We start from the raw sequence: 12,906 nt of genomic DNA on the forward strand, positions 1-12,906 counted from the left end.
TATCCGGAGCAAGCCTGGGGATGTTTCGCAGTTAACACCTTTCTGGGTGTAAACCCGCGACAGCTTTTCCCTGGAGTTTCCAGAGGTTGCTGTGTGACTGAGGGCTTGTCCGTTTAATACTCTTAAATTATAGAATTATTTTTACCTTTTTTTTTAGTTTGGAGTTGGACTTCATCTCTTTTCCCCTAATCTTTGCAGACTTCTTGGGGTGAGGGAGGTTCTTTATCTGTTAGCATTAGGAGACCTGGCAGTATTTCGGATCTTGGGGAGAGGGGGGTGTCAGTCGGGAAGTGCTGCACAAAGGGATTGGAGGGATGGAAAGCTGCTGCACATAGGGGGAGAGAGGAAGAATTGTTGGATATGGGGTAGAGGAGAGGAAGGGAGTGCAACAAAGAGGTAGAAAGGAGTGAGAGGGAGAAATCTTGCATAAAGTGAAGAATTTTAGTGTGGATCCTAGTTTAACTTTTCAACATGTTAAAAATCTGACTGGCTTGATAACTGCAGCACCACGGGTGTATAGAAAACCAGAAATACTGAAGGGTTATGAAAAATATGTTCCTGTGAAGAGTTTGATGTAAATGGGTTTTTAAAATTATTTGTAACCCAACAATGCAAGTTGTACAGTGAGCATTTGCAATACATTTGAGAGACTGAGGTCATATGATCATACTCCATATACCCTGGCTTAGGAGTGAGATTTATTCCGATCATGGTATGCACAAAATTAATCTGAAAGTTACTATGCCAAAAGTGGGAAAACACTGAGGAGTATGTAGTATTTTCAACAACAGTGGAGATAGAGCCTCAAAAACACCATGCAGCACTTTTCACTAACATTGTGACAAGCTCATAAAAACCTTTCATATCTCACAGGAGAGCATCCCACTAGTGTGCACACTACAAAAATAAAAAAAAAAGTAAAACTTAGCTGTTGGTTAAATTCTTCAAACTTTCCCTGAAGATCAATGCTGACACTACCACGCTTCTCTGCGTTTTTTGTTGTTTTTTTTTTTTTTTCCAAACTTCATTCTTGCAGATCAGATTATCAACATAAGTATGGCTCTTCTGTGTGCAGCCCTAATATGTAAGGGTTGCTTGGAGGTTGTCTTTGCGATTCTCCTTAGAGCAAAGAAGCCTGCAACATTTGCAGCTTCTATGAAGACCTGGAAGGCTTTCCAGTTATGCTGCGCCAAGGAGCAGGTGGAGCCTGAGAGGGCTTGCACCCCAGTGATTCTAGCATTTCTGCAAACTGTACTAGAAAAGGGCCTAGCAATTTCATTTCTCAAGATGCTCTCGTGCTTTAAGGCTTGGAGAGGTGTGCAGTCACTAGCATCTCACCCAAACTTCATTCTGTTTTTGAGGAGGGCGCTCAGATTGCATTCCCCCCCCCCTGCATAGGCCGTTTTTGTCATGGGACCTTAACATTCTGAAAGATCTCTCTCAGGCTCCATACGAGCTCCTGCCACACGCATCCTTCTTTTACGGTCAGGCCCTTTTTTGGTTGCCATTGTATCTGTGAGGCAGATCTCAGAGATACAAGCTCTCTTTTTTTTGTAGTGAACTGTTCCTTCGGTTTATGGAGTCTGGTGTTTCTCTATGGATGGTACCTTCTTTTCTGCTGAAGGTGGTTTCTGCCTGGCATGTCAATCAAGGGATTCATTTTACCTGCCCTTCTCCCACACTGGTTTGGTGAAGCAGGACAAGATTTTGCGAAGGCTGGAGAGGACCAATGATTCACATTTTTCCATCCAACTTTTTCTGTTGACCAGTCAATCAAGACGAGGTGAGCCATCTTCCATGGCATATAGTGCTAGATGGATTTGTATAGCAATTTCTTCTTCCTACATTGTTTATGAGAAAAAGCCCCCTATTTCTATTGCAGCTCATTTGACTAGAGGCATGGTTGCTTCCTGGGCGGAATCGCAGGCTGTTTCACCTGATGAAATCTGTAGAGCAGCTATCTGGTTTACTCTCCACATCTTTAGTAGGTTCTACAGAATATTGTATGCTAGACCCCTGCCTAGGACAGTGGACGGTGCTAGCAGCAGCTTTCCTGGGACTGAGCATGTTCCCCTGGAAATGGGAAAATCCTTCAGGTGTGACCAGTTTAGGCGTTTGCCTAGTGCTAAAGAATCCACTGTGCAGTGAATAAAGTGACCCCAAGGCAAACATAATTCAATAAGTTTTCAACTTTTATTTGGACCATTAATTGGTCACCATTCAGTATAGCTACTTTCTTAAAGGAGAGAAAAGAAAAACAAAACACTTTCTTTCAATTGTTCGGAAGTAATACAAAACTCCTTTCATTGTACCTGGGCTTTCTGGCTCAATCGGGAAAATTCTGTTCACCAGGGCAATGCACTAGAAGACCTTTTAGTCCATGAGCCCAAAACAGGTAAGTGTACCAAAATACAGCAGAAAGAAAAAAAGAAAACTCTACTGCTTTAAACAGTAGTTGTCTGCACTGCAGGAAAACTGAGCTATACTAAGCTCTGGGTTTGAAGAACTCGTGGCAGACGGTTAGAGAAACAAAACCTTCCTTGCAGCAGAATTCAAAAACACTGCAAACACCATTCATTCTTTTCCCATAGATTCATAGTCCTTCTCAACTCAGGTTTACTGGGCGTTTCCTTTTCTGCTGGCTCACAGCACTACTTGGAAAAACAACAGTAGCAGGCAGAAAATGGCAAAACCAGATAAACACAGTTCATTCCTTTTCTTTATGAGGCTTTTAACTACCCTGAGCAAAAGTTCGAGCAAAACATAGCCCCTTGGAGGAAAAACAGCCGCCCAAATAATCCTCTTTTCCTTAAAGGCAACTGCGTTTTTCAGCGAAGAAAAAACGATTCCAACAATCAGTCAGTTCGTTTCTCATCAATATTAAGGACCCACCTCCTTGTACTCCTGAGGCAGTGTCATCTCCAGCTGTGTCCATGTTCTCACCAGCTTCTTGGCTCTCAGTGGCTGGTAACAGAGAATATTCCTCCTTCAGTCATTTCCACCACCTTGCTCTGCCATAGTTCAGGTGCACTGCTCCACCCTTCACCTTCCTGGTGCAGAACTATCTCTTTATATATCTCATTGCCACAACCCCTTCTCCTTGGAAAGGGAATGGGGCTTAGCTCTCTTGGGAGTAGAGCATGGCTTTTCCTGTGTTCCCTGCACTGAAGCTGTTTTAAAGAGACAGGCTTTATTTGTACACTGAAAACTTGGCAGGCTTCACAACAGTATTATTTTGGTTTAAGATTTCCTGACTTGCTACTGGTCCAATACCTTTCCTGCTCTTTTTCACTCTCTGAGGAGTAGGCAGTTATATCAGGGTCATTGGCCCTAATCTGGTCAGCTCCTCTGATCAGGGACCGAGTGTTTTTCCTAACTTTCCCTGGGTCAAAGCCAGAGCTAGCATTGGGTTTGTCAGAAGAGTGGGTGTGGCAGCTCAAGAAGATGCTGCTTTTGGGTGTTTGGTACTTATGGCATGCTTATCTGTCCCACCTTAGGTGTCTGCCACCGCTTTAGTCTGTCAGCTATGTGGCATAGAATCCTATGTCTTTGCAACAGCATGGAAGATTAGGTTCTTAATCTTGTTAATCTTTTTTCTGTTAGAAGACATAGGATTCTGTACAGCCTGCCCTGTGCAAACCTTTGATTTGTCTGATTTGCCTTGGACATTGCCAGTGTCCATCTCGGGATCTCTTCTCCTGTTTCTAAGATTTAGCAGAGATAAAACTATAGGAACATGAGGGCTCCTATTTCCTTTTTTCTTTGGGGGGTGGGGTTATGGCTCCTACTAGGAGCACTTAGCAAATTGGTTTGTAGCTATTCATGTGCTAAATTTGTTACTCAGTGTTGGTTGATAAAGGTTATTAATCACTAGTCTTTAAGCCCGTTAGATTAACGGGTGCTAGAACATATGTGTGTGTGTCTGTCTTTTTTTCTCTCTCTCTCCTTAGCCGCTTTCTTTCTTTTTCCTTGGCTGTCCATCACCACCCCTTGCCTGCTCCCCCTGTCCATTTTCCCTTCCTTTTACCTCCACTGTGTCCACCACCACCCCTTCACTGCTCTCCTTATGCAGCAGCAGCCCTTCTCCCTTTGTTTTACCTCCCCCCTGTCCAGCAGCACCTCTTTCCTTCTCCCCCTGTCCAACATTAGTCCTCCGTTCTTTTTTCTTCACCTCCCCTGTCCATCAGCATCTCTTTCCTTCTCCCCCTGTCCAGCAGTAGGCATCCCTTCCTTTTTTATCCTCCCTCCTCCTTCTTATCCCTATGATACTCTTACCTTGCTCTGCCCCTGATCAGAGGTTCCCGACAGCTGCCCAGTTGCACCCATTGGAAAAGTTCCCACTGCCGCATCCCGCACCCCTCCTGACGCGGCTCCCACTGTCCTTTCTGTCTGTCTCTGTCCCTGGCCCCCTTTGCCTGTCTGTCTTTCTGTGTATCTCCCTGACCCTGTGTCTTTCTTCTTTCCTTTCTGTCTCCCTTCCTCTCTCTGTCTGTCTGTCCAAAGCAGCATTCCATCCCCCTCCCCCCACACCAGTTCCCTGTGCACCTGCCCCTGTGTCTTTCTTATTTTCTTTGTGTTTCCCTTCCTCTCTCTGTCTGTCCAAAGCAGCATTCCATCCCCCTCCATTTCCCTCCCCCCACACCAGTTCCCTGAGCATCTGCCCCTGTGTATTTCTTATTTTATTTGTGTTTCCCTTCCTCTCTCTGTCTGTCTGTCCGTCCAAAGCAGCATTCCCTTCCCCTCCATTTCCCTCCCCCCCCCCACCAGTTCCCTGTGCAGCAGCATTAGCGTTTCCTCTACCCGCCCCTGTCCCTTCCCCTTCCCGCGGGCCGGACTACAAAGGTGGTGATTCCAGCAGCGCTTTTATCAGTCTCCACACGCTGCTTCGGGCCCTTCTGCCCTGATTTACTCTGGCACGTCCCTGATGACATCATCAGAGACGCGGCAGAGCAAATCAGGGCAGTAGAAGGGCCCGAAGCAGCGTGTGGAGACTGATAAAAGTGCTGCTTGAATCGCCATTCGGACCCGCGGGAAGAGAAGGGGGTGGGCGGCAAAGGAGAAACGGAGATCGGCGGCGGCGACAGGAGAAACGGAGAACGTCGTCTGGCTGCGGTCCGGCTTGTGGAGGCGATCTGGTTGTGACGTATTCGCGCGCATGCGCACTCCTTCGGCCACAGACCTACAGCGCACGGAACACGAAAATAGGACTGCGCATGCGCGAGTTAGCCTTTTATTATATAGGATTGTTCTTTTATCATATGTTACAGAACAGAATAGAATATGGTTTGTTGCCGGGGAGGTTCCCCATATTCCTCTTCTGTTTCCGTGAAGTTCGATTGCTTTGGTACTAACTGAAGAGGAGCTGTTCTCCACTGTAGCAGGGGAGGACTTCAGAGTTTTGAGTGACACCCTTCTGCAGATTCACAACTACACTTCTCCCTCCTTATTCGCTGTTTCAGCAATTGCGGTTTCAATTATTCATGGTTTTTAGCTTGCTGGCTCCTCCCCCCAAATTACATCAGCTTGCATAGAGAAATCGCTGATTCCAAGCATTTACTGAGAAAATCACTGATTCCCAGCACTTCACCATGTTTTGTCTCTCCAGGAAAAGGCCAGGTCTTTCACCATGTTATTCACGGTATCACCATATTCACGATGGTTTTTAATAGAAAACAGTGAATAACATGAAAAAGTTTTATTTCCAGTTTTTCTGTATTCGCGATTCTGTTAATCCCCTATCACAGCGAATATGGAGGGAGAAGTGTAATAGGAAGCAGCAACTGTGGTACAGGATTCTATGTCTTATAACAGAAAGAAGATTAACGACGTAAGAACTTAAACTATTCTTAAAATGCCTTCATAAAATACTGGGCCATTGTGTATGAATGCTCATCAATTCAAGAGATGCTTAATGCAAGATACTTGGGAGTTTATTCTACATCAAAGGCCCAGCTATTGGAAAAGCTCGGGCTCAAGTCTCTGTAAACTGATACACTGTAACAGATGGAACAGTCAATTGTTGCATAATTTTCAAATGCAATGATTGAGGCAGCTGATATATTCAATGCTTTCAAAAAAATGCACTGCAAATTTCTTTGATGAATTAAAACCAAAATCTTAACACACTTTCTATAAAAGTGGCAGCCAATGGAGTGATTTTAAGATAGGAGTAATATGATAGATTTTGCTACCCCTAAAATCAGCCTTGCTGCAGCATTCTGGATGATGTGCAGAGCCTGGAAACAAATGGGAATAATACATAAAGAGAATTATCCCAGGATAAGCAGGCAGCCTATTCTCACATATGGGTGACGTCATCGGAGTCCAAATGCGGAAGCCTCGCAAGCAGACTTGCTTGTAGAAACTAAAAGTTTTGAGTCGACCGCATCGCGCATGCGCGAGCGCCTTCTCGCCCAGCATAGGGCGTGTCTCCTCAGTTCTCCGCGGAGCCGAGAAGTCCATCTTTGACTCTGCGTTTAACATTTTCACTTCGTGCCTTCTCTACACCGCAGTTTGTGTTGTTTTTCTTCACGAATCGCTGTTCGTACTTTTTTATTTCTAGTTTTTTTTGTTTTGTTTTTTTTAATTTATTTCTTCCGTTCGGCTGCCAGGGCAGGCTGCTCGGCCGCAGCCCAGGGGCTTCGACCTTGCAACGGCTGTTTTTCCTTCTATGTCCCGGCCAGCGACAGGCTTCAAGAAGTGTAGCCAGTGTCAATGTGCGATTTCTCTCCCGGACCCTCACACCAGGTGCCTCAAGTGCCTTGGGCCACAACATCATCTGAAGTCGTGCGAACGCTGTGCTACTCTTCAACCTCGAGCCCTTAAACATCATTTACTTTCAGTGGAGAAGCTCTTCCAGGTGAATTCGTCCACTTCTTTGACTCTGAAGCCGACCTCGGTCTCGCCTTCGACCGAGGGCCCTCCTGCCTCCACTGCTTCGACTTCAAGCCTCATCAGACCTTCATTTGCAGCGGCTCTTTCCTCGACGAAGTCTGCTATATCTTCCCCTGTATCCTCAGGCCAGATAGCTCAGCAGACAGTTCCACCGGTAGTGCTTAAGGTGCCTAAGACTTCCAAGCCGAAGCACATTTCCACTGCCTCGGTGGAACCTCCAGCCAAGGCAGGTGGTCCGGTTTCAGACACGGATCCATCTTTGCCGGCTTCTTTCCAGACCATGTTAGAGCAGCAATTTGTTCAGTTCCTCACCAAAATGGGACTGAACCTAGCTACTCTAATCCAGCCTGGGCATTCTGCAGACTCCCGCGAGGTCGAGCCTCTTCCTATGCCTCAGTCTGAGTCTACACACTCTATGCAGCGAGCAGAGTTTCTGCGAGTGTCTGGTCTGGCATCTAAGCACGTGAAGCAAGGAGCAGATTCTTTGCCAGTGCCTCGGCAGGAATCCTCACACTCCATACAAGGAGTAGAGTCTTTGGGAGTGCATCGAGGTTCCTCTATCAAACCTCTGGAGCTTCGATCTACAGCCTCCAGTCCTATCCATTCTTTGGTGGCATTGGCTGCTTCCGTCTCCGGGGCGCTAAGTCTTCGAGATCTACTTCCAAGCACCATTCTCACCGACGATCGAGCCCTTCATCAAGGCACCCTTCCAGACATAATTCTTCTTCTAAGGAGTGTCCTTCCTCAACTAAGCCTCGATCTGCACTTACTTCTATTAGACCGACGACTCCTCATTCGAGGTCTCCACTTCCACACCTTGAAGACTCAGTGGCTTCCATAGCCTCGTCCAAGTCTCCCTGTTCTTTTGAGGCCTTTTTTCCAGCTGAAGCTTCATCTTCGATCCAGGCTGCCTCGACATCCTCGAGTCCTTCTTGAGGCAAAGCATTACCGGATCGGCTATCTTTCTCCTTTTTTCTTCGTCAGATGGCTGTGGATTTGGACCTTCAACTGGATGCTGGTTCCAAATACTCTAAGGAGCATTTCGAAGTCATGCATCTTCCTGGAGACTCCTTATGCAATTCCAGCTATTATAGGAAAATTGGACTCCAGATATAAAACTCTCCATTGTAAAGGATTTGAGAATTCACAGTTATCTCATCAATCCCTACTTGTGTAGTCTTCTTTAAAAAGATCCCATCCTTCCAAGGTTTATGCTACAGTTCCTCCTGGAAGATAAGGGAAAACTATGGACAAATTTGGACGTCGCATCTATCAAAATGCTATGATGTCCTCGATTATAATTTCCATTTTGTCACCTATTTTGAGTTCCTCATTCCTCTTTTGCCTAAATTTCTTACCTATTTAGACACTCAAAAGCACTTTGAATTTCACCCATATATGAGAATAGCTTCCTGCTGTCCCTGGATAACACCTGTTACGGTAAGTAACTGTGCTTTACTGTAGAATAATCTATTTTTGTCAATAAAAGGCTATACAGCACCATCTGAGAATCTGATGTTGTCAACATCACCTTTGCTTAACAAAGTTGCAAAAAAGATGTAGGTATCAGTTTGTGGCTGCATAGACAAATTAGAGTCTAAAAGAACCCCTACATTTCTAAGATAACATATCTTGATAGCTAAGAACTGTGGGTAGTCCAAATCCACTCTGCTGCCTCAACCATGCATCTCTTTAGCTCCAAAACTCTACCAGTAAAACACCAACCTCAATTGTGACAAGGTTTGTAGATTTTCACCGAATTTAACTTGTGATCCAACATAGAAATTGCGTCTATGTTTTCAAGGAGTCTGGTGGTATTTCAGTCTTCTCTCACAATCTCCACCATTTTAGAATCTGCTCGAGTTGGCACCTTCAACCTGTCCTTATCTTTTTTTTTTTAGGTCTTATTTGCCATATCTCCTCCAGCTCTGCGCACACACTTGTCCAATAAAGAAATGATCCTTTCTGAAATCAGAATTTTGATGCTAGGAGTGAATTTTCAGGAAAGACTCGTAGAGCTCAGGAAAAAGGCTGCTTCCCAGCTCTCTGCATCATGTGACCCAAAGCATTTTACAACAAGTTTGTAATTGGCTTTCAAAACAGAATAACTGCATAGCAGTTTGGCTTTCTCTGGAAAAAGTATTTTTGACTATCCCATTGCAAATGTTAAATAATATTTTTCTTCCACAATCACAAAAGTCTAATCAAAGTATCTTCTCTACTTACAGTTGCTTACTTGAGTTGGATATAATCTTGAAATGTTCTTATAATAAATCACTTCATATGTCCATATCGTTAAATCCATGAATCAAAATTCATTTTAAAAAAAGCCTAAAAACAAGCTATGGGTAGGAATAGCTCATGAAAAATATTTGAACATTGAATTTGTGATCATAGCAACAAACTCCTTTTTTTTCCTCAAATATCTCCAATTGAAGCACTGCATTGAAAGCACTAGTATACCTAGCAACTGCTACTCCTGAAATTCAATCTCTTCTACTAAAAGCAGATGCCCTTATTTCTTCAGGTCATACAGCCTCAACTATTTATAAGATCTTGTTATCCTTTCAACCTGGCTGTTTTTCTACACTTCAACAAAGTTGGGAATTTGATACTAGGCATCACCTTTCTGAAGATCAATGGACTCTTTCTGGATGAAAACTTTAATATCTATTCATTTTCAGCCAGCACTTTCCAGTCAATGTTTTTCTTATACCATAGGTCTTTATGGACCCCATGAAAACTTTTTATTGCAGGATTAACTTCATTGAACATGTTTGCATTGCAAGAAGCAAGTGGGTATTTTGATGCCTATGCTTTGAGTGTAATACCCTTCTCTCGTTTTGTAAAGAGTCTGGTCTATTTTTCCCTGCAGTTGGCCTGTAGGAAAAAGGAGGTTTTGTCCCTGTATAAGACTGGTGATACTTCATTTAGAATATTGTGTACAATTCTGGAGGCCACACCTTCAAAAAGATATAAAAAGGATGGAGTCGGTCCAGAGGAAAGCTACTAAAATGGTGCGTGGTCTTTGTCATAAGGTGTATGGGGACAGACTTAAAGATCTCAATCTCTATACTTTGGAGGAAAGGCAGGAGAGGGGAAATATGATAGAGACGTTTAAATATCTATGTAATGTAAATGCGCATGAGTTGAGTCTGTTTCATTTGGAAAGGAAGCTCTGGAATGAGGGCATAGGATGAAGTTAAGAGGTGATAGGCTCAGGAGTAGTCTAAGGAAATACTTTTTACAGAAAGGTTGGTAGATGTGTGGAACAGTCTTCCGGTAGAGATGGTGGAGACAGACTATCTGATTTTAAGAAAGCTTGGGATAGGCAAGTGGGATCTCTTAGAGAGAGGAAGAGATAATGGTTACTGTGGATGGGCAATTTGGCCTTTATCTGCCATCATGTTTCTATGTTTCATTGTAATTTTTAAGTCATAGTCTCAAATCTGCCTATTTGATAATAAAAAAAAACCTATATGAAATTCTTCTTACTATAGCCCAAAAATTCATACTGTCAAACTGGAAAAATCTCTCATTCATTTCTGGTAGCAATATGTACTAAAAAAAAAAAAAAAAAAAAGGGGGGTGGGGAGAACCAACAAGGTCTGCAGTGAAGGATACGAAAGCAAAACAAAGGAAACTGCAGCCACATGTACAATGATGCAGGCTAAATTTATTATATCAAATAATTAAATGCAGTTAAAAACAACACTTTAAAACAAACCAAGGGACCTGACATGGTCCATGTTTCGGTAAATATGCCTTCATCAGGGGTCCCGGGTTGAAAAGGGATCACATGAAACCGCAAGTAAACTATAGCCTGTATAACAACGAATGCAGAAAGGCAGTCTGTATGTGGACTGCTACATAGCGGCACATACAGACTGCCTTTCTATAGGGAATATCTCCATTTTTAAAACCATGAACCACATATAGTTGATCATATCCTCTAGGACAGACTTTGAACATATTAACTACAAACCAATGTTCAGATTGATAGGACTTCCAAATTAGAATCAAATGTGAAGATCATGTTATCAGTTTGAACATGGAGAAAGATTTGACCACTTTGAGTTGGTGAATAGATGGAGATATCTTTAGGATCACTGGGTCCTTTCTGGTGATGGTGCCAAATGTTGTAAGCATGTGTTGCCATTTTGTCCTTATGACTTTTTGTCCTCATGACATTTTGTCATGGAACCCTTCAGAGTCATTCTCTTTTTCTTTGAGCTCATCCACTTATGATGCCATCCATCATTCCAAAGAAGTTTAGCATTTCCTTTCCTACTCCTGCATAAGGCAGACCTGATGTCTTGATCCTAGCAAAATTTATAGGAGATGCAAAGACCACAGCAGCAGTTCCAATCCACTTTATTTTACTGCAGAGGCAGCAACTTTTTATATGAAAGACTCTATACAGTAGTTTGCTATGCATCAGCTGTTAGTTCTGCTTCGTTCTCAACATTGGAATTTGCAATTTGGAAATCAATTCCACAATACTAGTGTATTATATAACGACCGGACCCTTGAGAAAGGCTTTGTTAGCTGAAACACGGCCCGCATCAGGTCTGTTAGTTTTAATACGGTTGATGTGGACATTTTCTTAACATTGATTGAAGAAATAAGGAAAGTCAAACATTGTGTTTCGTCCACAGTTTTTGTTTTTAAAGTGTCTGTACAGCCAGTTGCTAAGAATTCTGTTAAACCTTAATTATAAAGTACAGTCAACCCTTGGATACGGTAAATTTCACCTTTCACATACCTCTGTTGCAGCTGACTCAGCAATTGAAAATGCAAAGAAATGCAGGGCCTATTCCAGTATGCTGCTGGGGAAGGACCCCGGGCTCTTGGACCATCTAGAAAGGAAATCTTCCAAGAAGCCATGTTGGAGCTAGGTTTACTTATCATACATGATGCAGTATATATATGGCCATCTCTAGGAAAAGTTACAGAAATTCAAAATGTAACTTTTTCAGGCTATTTATGGACTAATGGCATGAAAAATCAGCCATTCTCACCATTTTGGATCTGCTACTTAGTCACCTTTACACAGAGATGGTCACATAATCATACTCAGAGGGTTTGAGAAATTTAATCTAATCTCCCTACTCAGTATGATGTAGATGAGGCCTTGGTTAGTGAGGGACCTTCTGATCATCTGGGCCTGTGTTGTGACAGAAGGAATAAATAATAAGATGGGAGTAAAAAATAAGAGAAAGGAAATCAGAAGCACCTTTGTTTTACAGGTGTCACCCATCATAGTAGGAATATCTTACCACCACAGCAATATGTACAAACTCAGTGTCAGATAAGACCAATTTACATATTTTTCCCAGGAAGCTTCCAGATTTTCTGTCTCCCAAGCAGTGAAAAGTTGTTGTTTTTATTCAGCACTAATACTATAATGAATTAAATGTAGCCAGAATTCAAGGGGTACAGTTAGAAGGCAGTTACTAGTCCTTTCCTTCTGTGTGTGGATCCTGAAGGATAGGGGAAAGATTTACTTTAATGCTCTACCCTGTGGCCACCATTCCTTGTCATCAACAGCAGATGAATTCAGAGACTAGTGGGATTACATCCATCAACCAGCAGGTGGAGATAGAGAAAACTTGATTTATCCTCTGGTATATCTTGGATGCACAGCCTCCTGGCCAACCAGTATACTCTATCTCCAGCAGGTGCATGGATGTGTCCCTCACAGCTCCTGGCTTCTTGTGGATTTCGGTTTTTGGAAGGAGGAGTGTTCTGGCTGAACGGTGCCAGCTTTGGAGGTACACCTGGGCCCTCTCAGCATCCCTACCTCACCCTCTTCAGGTAACACCTTGATCCACCCAGGTCCCTTACCCTACTGGACATGGTGCCTTTTGGACTACAGGGCACAGCTCCTGGATTCTACGGTGGATTTTGAGCCAGGCTTCAGTTTCCTGGATCAGAAAAGAGAGAGATTCCTATGGCTTAGGTCTCAGTAGAGAAGGAATCTGGTGGCTTAGGCCTCAGTAGAGAAAGATT

The sequence above is a fragment of the Geotrypetes seraphini genome, chromosome 1 (genome assembly GCF_902459505.1).
Source record: "Geotrypetes seraphini chromosome 1, aGeoSer1.1, whole genome shotgun sequence".
Taxonomy (NCBI): Eukaryota; Metazoa; Chordata; class Amphibia; order Gymnophiona; family Dermophiidae; genus Geotrypetes; species Geotrypetes seraphini.